At 40.2% G+C, this 9,557-nt stretch overlaps 1 long non-coding RNA gene across 1 annotated transcript; it reads right to left on the reverse strand.

Moving 5' to 3' along the window:
• Window positions 1-349: 349 nt before the first annotated feature.
• On the reverse strand, window positions 350-8,599 carry LOC117175230. Its single transcript, XR_004467452.1, has 3 exons — window positions 8,546-8,599; window positions 748-1,006; window positions 350-572 (listed from the first exon to the last, which is right to left on the reverse strand). It is a non-coding gene; the product is annotated as an uncharacterized LOC117175230 (long non-coding RNA).
• Window positions 8,600-9,557: the final 958 nt, after the last annotated feature.

Below are 9,557 nucleotides of genomic sequence, written 5' to 3' on the forward strand. Positions count from 1 at the left end.
TAAGTGTACATAATAATTAGTAACCGAGAATGACAGCCGTAGTAGAGGTCGGAAAATTACGCTAGAAAATGGTCGAGAGAAAAGTCACAGACGATACTTACATCTTTAAAAAAACGGGCGAAGAAAACGTTATTTAATCCATTTGTCGGGTTTACTAAATTAAGAAAGCACTGGGCGAAGAGATGGCACGGGTCGGCACTCCATTAAAAAAACTACGCACTAAACATAGTGATCCAGCCAAGGGTCATTGAAATTATTCCAACATAGTCGGCGTGGATGAAAATTAAAATCAACTTGTCAGCGGTTAACACCTCGAGCTTACAGAACTTACTATCGAGACGCGTGCCAGGCGTGTCGACCACAGCACGAGGGGACTCCCTTACGAAGAGCGGGAGAAGAGACAAAGAAATTACCGCATATAATTATACTAAAAATCTCGGCGGTCAAGAGAGAGATCGAAGATGCCACACGCTGCTGGTCTGCTTCGCTGTTGTTCCTTCTTCTCACTTCCTTCCACCTTCCCCTCACTTCCTTCCTTCCAACTTGTAGACCATTCTCCTCAGGCGCGAAATCTTCCACGTATTGAATTAGGTTTAACATTAAGAATAACCCTTAACGATAGATAGAGAGAAAATTACATTTTGGACGGTACGATAAGTTGGACCGAATTGCCTATCTTTTAACGGATTTTGTGATCAGTTCGCCCATAAAGTGAATATTATTGGTGCTTTAATTTAGCGCAATTACCTTTTTAGTACGAATTTTCGGTAATTCACTCATGGTCCATCCTCACCAGGAACGAACCGTGGATATGTGGATGCCCTCGAAGCCAAACGGAACCAAAAAAAAACTAGAATCAGCCTGAAAGTAGTGATACGAGGGTCCCTGGACTGTAGAAACCTCACTAAAAGGGCTGGCAGCGAATCCTAATCCACGTCGCCACGGAGTGTAGATATTCTTGAGCCTTCCCGCTCAAGACCGCAAAGTCCTCACAATCGTTATATACCTACAAAAAGAAAATTCCAAGGCCAAATCAAATTATCTTAGAATAACAGGATTTACAAACGCAGTCATGGAGTGCCGAATTTTACTCGAGGTGTCCAATTTCCGTATAATTTTTAGAAAATTTTACTTTATTACTAGATGATTATAATGGTGCCAAACTGCAACATCACAACTCCCATCTCTTTAGGGGGGACCGAGCAGGTCTCAAGCGAGGCGCGAGACGATACAATGAACTGAAAACAAAATTAAATCGAAAACTAGATTTCGACATAGGACCTAAATCTCCCTGATCAGCCAGAATTAAAGAGAACGCAACCACAACGTTAACATAAATAACAAAAAGAAAAAAACAACTTAAATTCCGAACTCCTTGACTGGATAGACAAAATAAAATTTCAAACAAAATTAATAAAAAAACTTTAAAAAAATACACAAAAGAAAATAGGTACCAAAAATATTATTCAAGAGAGAAATTAAAATTAAAACTAGACTAGCGTTTGGAGATCGAGAATTAATTGAAACTACAATTGGTTATGGGTAAATGACAAAATTCCTTTTATTGAGGACTAAACCAGTTAACAGCGTTATAACAAATAAAAAACGGAATTTAAAGAGAAAACTTAAAGGGGTCGACAAGGGATAATTTAAGAGGAAACGAAGATTAAAAAGGAACTAAAGGGATGATGAAGGGGTCAAGGAGTGTCGGGATGGTTTGGGGTACACTTCGGGCAGTTGGCCTTTTTGGGTCCCTTTTCGTCGCATCCAAAGCAGAATGTCTTTCTCGGATAGGGACATTGGGAATAGCGATAGGAAGTCTTCTGGCTCCTGGAAGAATTTGATGGTGTCCGGGTCCATTCTACTGGGAGTAAGGACCGAGAAGAGTGATGGTGTCGGGAAGAAGAAGGACGTCGGGAGCTAGAAGAATGACGGTAGGGCGAGCGAGAAGGGTCTCGGGAACGAGACGAGTGATGGTGTCGGGAAGAAGGGCGTCGGGAGCGAGAGGAGTGACGGTAGGGCGAGGGAGCAGGGTGTCGGGAACGGGAGGAGTGATAGTATGAAAAATGTTGAACTCCTGAGTCAATTGGAGCAGGGTATTGTTAACAAATTCATTCCCATTATCCGGTACCAGTACTTGGAGCGTTCCCCAGCGGTTGATAATATATTCACGAAATGCGGACTTAGTCTTTCTCCCTGTCGCCACGCACAAGGGTATGATCTCTACCCACTTCGTGAACAGATCTTAGATCACCAGAATATACTGGAATCCAGATTCACTTCTAGGTAAGGGACCCTTTATGTCAGCTGCTAATACTACCCATGGTTCTTCAACTATGCGATGTCCCATTACACCTGCCGGTACTTTTTGCTCGACTTTGCACATTTGGCAGGTCGTACAACTATTTACGTATCTGTTTACATCTCTGTAATCACCGCGCCAATAGTACTTACGGGATACTAACGCATAGGTCTTTTGAGTTCCTAGATGGTCAGCTCGTGGGTCATCATGAGCTTCTGACAAAACGGACTCTCTATTTTGGTAGGGACTAACTTCCAATAGTTCTGATCGTCAACAAAGTCTGTCACTAACGGGTTGGGTCGGTAGTGGTACAACCTGCTGCCTTTAATTTTCCAGGTAGGGAATCTATCCGGGAAGTCAGATACGGCTTAAATATCCGAGACACAGCGTCCGGAACATGATGGGAGGAACCTTTTATATGTAGAATGTCAAAGTCATACTCGGACAAAGACAGTAACCATCTCGCCAGTCTACCGGTAGGGTTCTTTAAATTATGTAACCACTGAAGGCTACTATGGTCTGTCATCGCCGTGAACTTATGCTCCTCTAAGTAGGCTCTAAATTTCTGGACAGCCCATACGATGAACAGGCATTCTTTCTCGGTGGTAATAAATTTAACCTCAGCATCGGTCATGGTCCGACTTGAATATGATATGACATATTCTACACAGTCTACATTTTGCGTAAGGACGGCTCCTAATCCGGTATTACTCGCGTCTTCCTCGAAGGCAGGTTGCTGTTCGTCCCTCCAAATCCACAGTTGTTTTTTTTTTCACTAACATGGTTAGCGGATATGCTAGTGTCGGGTAACTTGGAATGAACCTGCGATACCAACTAGATAAGCCTAGGAACCTACGAAGGTCCTTGACGTTGCGGGGAACTGGGTACTTAAGGACAGGATCAATCTTATCAGGGTCAGTTTGTAAAACGTGTTTGTTTACCAGAAAACCTAAATAGTGTACTTGGGGGCAATAGAATTCGCGCTTCTCGAGATTAATTTATAAACCTGCTTCGCGATTTTTTTTCAACACCCTTGAGTAGGCGAACACGTGTGGTTCCATTTCTGGTTCATTCAACCTATCTAGTAAGCGTTGGAATGTTCCTGGGGCGTTAGTGAGGCCGAAGGGCATACGCTTAAAGTGATACAAGCCACGTCCCGGGACGGTAAAAGCTGTTTTGTCGCGACTGGCCTTATCAAGGGGGACTTGGTGGAAACCTTCGCGCAAGTCTATCTTGGAAATATACCGGGTGCTAGGTAGTTTGTCTTGAATACCATTCATTTGAGGTAGAGGGTATGCGTCTTTCTTTGTGACTTCGTTTAATTTTCGGAAATCTAAGCAAAAACGATCATTTCCGGAGGGCTTAATTGCCGTTACCACCGGAGATGACCAACCACTATTCGATGGCTCTATTATCTCGTGAACTAACATCTTATCTACCTCGGCGACCATGGCTTCCATAACTTTCGGAGATCTCAAATAGTTTCGTTGTTTAATAGGAGGATGGTTGCCTACGTCTATAGTATGTTCAATGAAGTTATTTAGTCCTGGCATCTCCGTAGGTCTCGGTAATTCCCGTTCTAAAAAATCTTTACGCGTGTCAGCTTCTTTCGTCGAAAGCTCTATAAGTGCGCAACAATTTTCTATGTTATTATTTTCTACCTCGAAATTATGCCTCTGGTTCAATTTGTCTTTAGAAGTCCAAGTTGCGTCTTGAAAATCTACGTTCAACTGAAACGTTTGACCAAAATCTAGACCCAATGCAAAAACAATAGTAGTGACTTTAAAACTCTGACAGCTATGGGTTGTGTGCGACTGTGTAATTCAATTGAGGCAATAATCTGACGAGAAACTAGTTCTATCTGGCTGTTGGCAACCTGAACACGACCTCTTCGGTTAATTGTTTTTATCTTTAAGTTTTCGATCAGCTTCAGGCCGTCTGGTCCTACGAACGATCTAGACGCGCCATTATCAAATAAAGCCTTAATTTTCTGGCCCTGAATTGAGATGTTTAAATATAATACAGGCTGCGGACTTAATAAAGAGTGAAGCCTATACTGAAGTTCGGACACCTTGTAGATAGGGACAAGGTCAGTATAAGAGGGTTCCACTTCTAAAGTTTCACTACTGTTTGTCAAGTCGAGATTAGGGTCGATTTGGTCGATGCTCGGATAACAAAGCTCAGTGGGACGGGAAGGTACTAAAGGGTCGGACTCGGGTTTTATTTGATTCTTAGCCGGAGTCGCTCTTGCTGGACTGTTAATAGATGTTAATTTTCTGGTGTTTAAGTTGTAATCTACAACTATAATCTGACCTTGTGACTGAAGGTCTGATAGGAAGGGGTTGCTAGAGGAAACTGAAAAAGATTCTAGACCTTTTAGTTTTATTCTAACTGCTAATATATGGACAATTAAGGGGATTTATGATTCTTTTATGAAAAATTTATCGTTAACGACAAAAAAAGTTATTTTCAATTCCGGGGGGGGGGGGGGGGGGGGGGGTATACTCCCGTGAATTTATTAAAATCAGTTTGTTTATTCAAATACTCAATTTCAACTAATTTGATCATTGTATAAGGTTTAAATTTCTTTCTAGTTACTGAGCGCTTTATGTTTGGAAAAGATTTATCAGTACCCTTTAAAGATGCATCCTCCCCGCAATACACCTTTCTTTTCAGTTTCCCGAAAACCTGGGACACTCTAGTTTCGTGACGTCTTTCCGGCCAAACCCATAACAGAACCTATTTCTTGGTATCGTGCAAGTAGTGCATCCATGGCCAGGTTAGACACAGTTGCAGCGTTTGAATCGAGAGGGGGGTTTTTCATAGGGTTCAGTGGGTCTCTGAGGGGGAGGCTTTGAAGTTTGAGGATTTGTTTCAGGATTTGTTCTGGGCTTAGGCTTGGTTTTCGATAATTTGGGTCTTTGTAAGCTAGGTCGGGAAGTAGGGATCGTTCGGGGACTGGGGGAGGCTTATAACTTCGCGCTACACGATAACTCTTCTGAGCGATGTTGGCAAGATATTCCAGGTAGGCAAAGTCTTCGATGTCGTTGCGGTGGATATCTAAGTGTAACTTTGGCAATAGGTTTCTATGTACATAGCTAACCTCCTCATTTTCTGCCATCCGGGGTCTTAGTTTATCAAACATGGTCCGCATGCATGTCAGGTAGTCAGAAACGGATTTCCTTTTGCCTTGAGTTCTGAGATGAATCTCTTGCCTCAATTCGAACTGGAAGTCAGAATCTCCAAACCTGACCCTGAAGGCCCGGGCGAACTAGTCGAATGTTTGCCACAAATGTTTAGAGCCCTTAAACCAGTTAAGGGCAATGCCCTGTAAAAAGAAGGGAATTGCTCCCAATGAGTTAGCGTATCTAACCGGTACTAAGTCTCGACCTTCCTCAAATTGCATTAAAAAGGCATCTGGGGCATCGTTCCACGTTCCTGAATATCTAATATTCCACTTGCGCATAATTTCGTATGTATGCGCAGGGGTGGAATGGGTGGTACCGTGACCATATAGTCGACAGGGTGTGTGCGAGAGTGGGGTAGGAAAACAAAAGGGTTACCTATTTCCTCATCTTCGTTGTGGGAAGGTTCGAAGGGGGAGTTGTTGAAATCACCTCGCGGTGGCTGATACTATTCTTGAAGACGAGAGCGCGGTTCCTCAAAGTTAACACGGGAGCGCCAGGGGTTCATTGTACTCGAACTAGGATGATAAGCGTAGGATTCAGGATCGGCATAGGGGTCCGTACACCTATTGCTGCTTCGCTGTCTATTAGTGAAAGCACTTCCGTCATAGTTAGGTTCTCTGGTCCGACTGTGACTAGAGCGACCGAGTCGAAGTTTATAGAGAACATCATGAGAATCGCCCCCATGTGTTCCGTCTTCATATCTGTCGTCATGAACTTAATTCGGTTTATGTGGAAGCGTTAACTTTGCTTATATCTCTTTCTCCTAAGAATGGCCCTTAATAATCGTTCTTGCAGAACTGCAAAAGTTCCCGAGAAAGTGAGACCTCTATTTTCAAGTTCGTGTATGAACCCGTCCTTGTCTAGGTCATAAACCCACGAAACCGAAGTTTTTTCGTCTGGCATCTTATTTAGGGAGTAAATACTAGCACTTTATAAGGGCCTATACAATTCCAAAGGTACTGCGTTTGAAATTATTTCAGGAAAAAAAAGAACCGTGTTTATTATCTTGCGATGTATCTCGATTTCAAATGAAATTCTAGTCGATAAATATTGCGAAACAATACACACACATCAAGAACGATTAAAGTAAATTCATAAACACTGTTGTACCGCGTTTGAAATAATTTCAGGGAAACGAAAGACCCGTAATCAATATATTAGGGTATATCATGAATTCAAATTAATTTGAGGACGATAAATGTTTCAGAATAATACACATGTCATAAGAGCGATTAAAATAAATTCATAAACACAGGTGTCCACAATAACAAGAATGCGAAATGATTATAAAGCGATCAATATAATTGTAAATATGGTGGTCAGGAGTGCTAACCAGAGAACTCTGCCTGAATGATGTTTACATCTACGATCCAAGAGATAAAATTTCTTAAACTTTTGAGCCAAATCAATCAAGGAAGGAAAATTTTAAATTTTATAAATGGAAATTCCTTCTTTAAATTCATATTTAAATTTGTTGGTCAATATTGCTCAATTTCTTGAACGAATTTGATTTTTTAAATTCCGGATTCCATTAAATTCCCAAAACTAAATTTTGTTTCAAAATAAAGAAAATGATAAGCTCTGTAAAAATAAAACTTATTTATCTTTAAATTTCTGTTTCAATTCTCCAAATTTCCGATACCTGAAAAGAGATTTTTCCATTTTGTAAATATAAAACTTGATCGCGATAGTCATTCAGAAATATTAAATAAGGCCCCTTAATTTCTCATCAATAAATCAATTTTGTAACATCTTCGAAATAAAAAATAAAATACTGCTAACTTTTAAAGGCCAGAAAAGAAAACCTTAAAATTTGTAGCTGCAAAATTTCTTTTTAAATTTGATTAAAATATTCGTAAATTATCGAGACCTTGAAAAGAAAATTTTGAAACCCTAAAAATTTAAAAAATTAGTACAAATTTCAAAAATTTTGATTAAAATATTGGTAACTTATCAAGGCCTGAAAAGAAAATTTTGAATTTCAAAACCCTAAAAATTTCAATAATTACGAAAAATTTCCAAAATTTAGGGTAAAATATTGCTAAATTATCGAGACCTGAAAAGAAACTTTTCAATTTTAAAACCTAAAAAAATGTTTAAATTATGAAAAATTTTTTAAATTTGGAGTAAAATATCGGTAAATTATCGAGACTGGAAAAGAAGTTTCAATTTTTGAAATCCAAAAAATTTTAAATTTATAAAAAAAAAATATCAACCAATTCTTGCCAAATTTTTGGGACCATTTTTGTTTTCCAGGATAACCTGAAAGGGCCGCCCCACGTTGGGCGCCAACTGCCACGCGGCCATTATATTCGCAAGCGAATAAGTGTACTATAATCAAAATTAATATACACATACCTGCGGGATCAGACTTCATAAAGGCAATACTGAAATTTTTATTAGAAAAAGGGAAAATCAGCCCGAATTCAGCCTGAACGATAGAGTAAATACGAGAAAAATGATACGATAGTTCCGATAGGCGATAAATTAACAAAAATTCCAAAGTGTCTTAAAGTAGGCTAGCTCGGTCTTTAGGTAGAGTGGAGGGGGGGAGGGGGCTATTTAAATAAAATTTGGCAAGGTAGTTTAAAAGAATACGTATAATGACAAATCAAACGTGATAATTACAGCTGTCCAATGGAATATTTACATAATAACGGGAAAATACAAAAGAGGGACAAGGTGGAATATGAACGAAATGACGCTCCGACAATATAAAGGGTCAATAAAATAAGTGTACATAAAAATTAGTAACCGAAAATGCCAGCTGTAGCAGAGGTCGGGAAATTACGCGAGAAAAGGGTCGAGAGAAAAGTCACATACGATACTTACAACTTTAAAAACACGGGCGAAAAAAACGTTATTTAATCCATTGGTCCGGTCACTAAATTAAGAAAGCACTGGGCGAAGAGGTAACACGGTTCGGCACTCTATGAAAAAAAACTACTTACTAAACATAGTGATCCAGCCAAGGGTCATTGAAATTATTCCAACAAACAATAAAAAGGCAGTAAAAGATCTGACTGGGTCACGACGAGATAGATGAAAGTCCTACCTCAAAACAAAAGAAGTCGGCGTGGATGGAAATTAAAATCAACTTGCCAGCGGTTAACACCTCGAGCTTACAGAACGTACTATCGAGACGCGTGCCCGGCATGTCGACTGTCGACCACAGCACGAGGAGACTCCCTTACGAAGAGTGGGGGAAGAGACAAAGAAATTACCGCATAGAATTATACTAAGAATCTCTGAGGTCAAGAAAGAGATCGAAGATGCCACACGCTGCTGGTATGCTTCGCTGTTGTTCCTTCTCCTTACTTCCTTCCCTCCTTCCAACTTGTTGACCATTCTTAGGCGCGAAACCTTGCACGTGTTGAGTTCGAACCACCGAACTTGAAGCAGATAAGGGATGACTGATTCCTGGCTGATGATTGGTGGAATGAACGGTACTTCGGTTGCGCGGGGGAGGGGGGGGCCCACCAACCCTCGAACGATATTAAAAATATACCGGGGTTAATAATTGTATATATTTCCGGTTAAATAAATTTGGCGGAAATGCCTGTCCACTGATGGACTTTGTCGTCATTTCGCCCTGGATTTATTCTTAGGTTTATTATTAAGAATAACCCTTAAAGATAGTTAGAGGGAAAATTACATTCTCGACGGTACGATAAGTTGGACCGAATTGCCTATCTTTTAACGGATTTTGTGGTCAGTTCGCCCATAAGTTGAATATTATTGGTGCTTCAATATCGCGCAATTACCTTTTTAGTACGAATTTTCGGTAATTCACTCATGAAAAAATACTCACCAGGTCCACGACGCCACGGAGTGTAGAGGTTCTTGAGCCTTCCCGCTCAAGACCGCAAAGTCCTCACAATCGTTATATGCATACAAAAAAAATACCAAGGCCAAATCAAATTATCTTAGAATAACAAGATTTACAAACGCAGTCATGTAGTGCCGAATTTTACTCGAGGTGTCCAATTTCGGTATAATTTAAAAAAAATTTTACTTTATTACTAGATCATTGAGATGGTGCCAAACTGCAATATCACAGTACGTTA

This window comes from Belonocnema kinseyi, chromosome 1 (genome assembly GCF_010883055.1).
Source record: "Belonocnema kinseyi isolate 2016_QV_RU_SX_M_011 chromosome 1, B_treatae_v1, whole genome shotgun sequence".
In the NCBI taxonomy this organism is placed as follows: Eukaryota; Metazoa; Arthropoda; class Insecta; order Hymenoptera; family Cynipidae; genus Belonocnema; species Belonocnema kinseyi.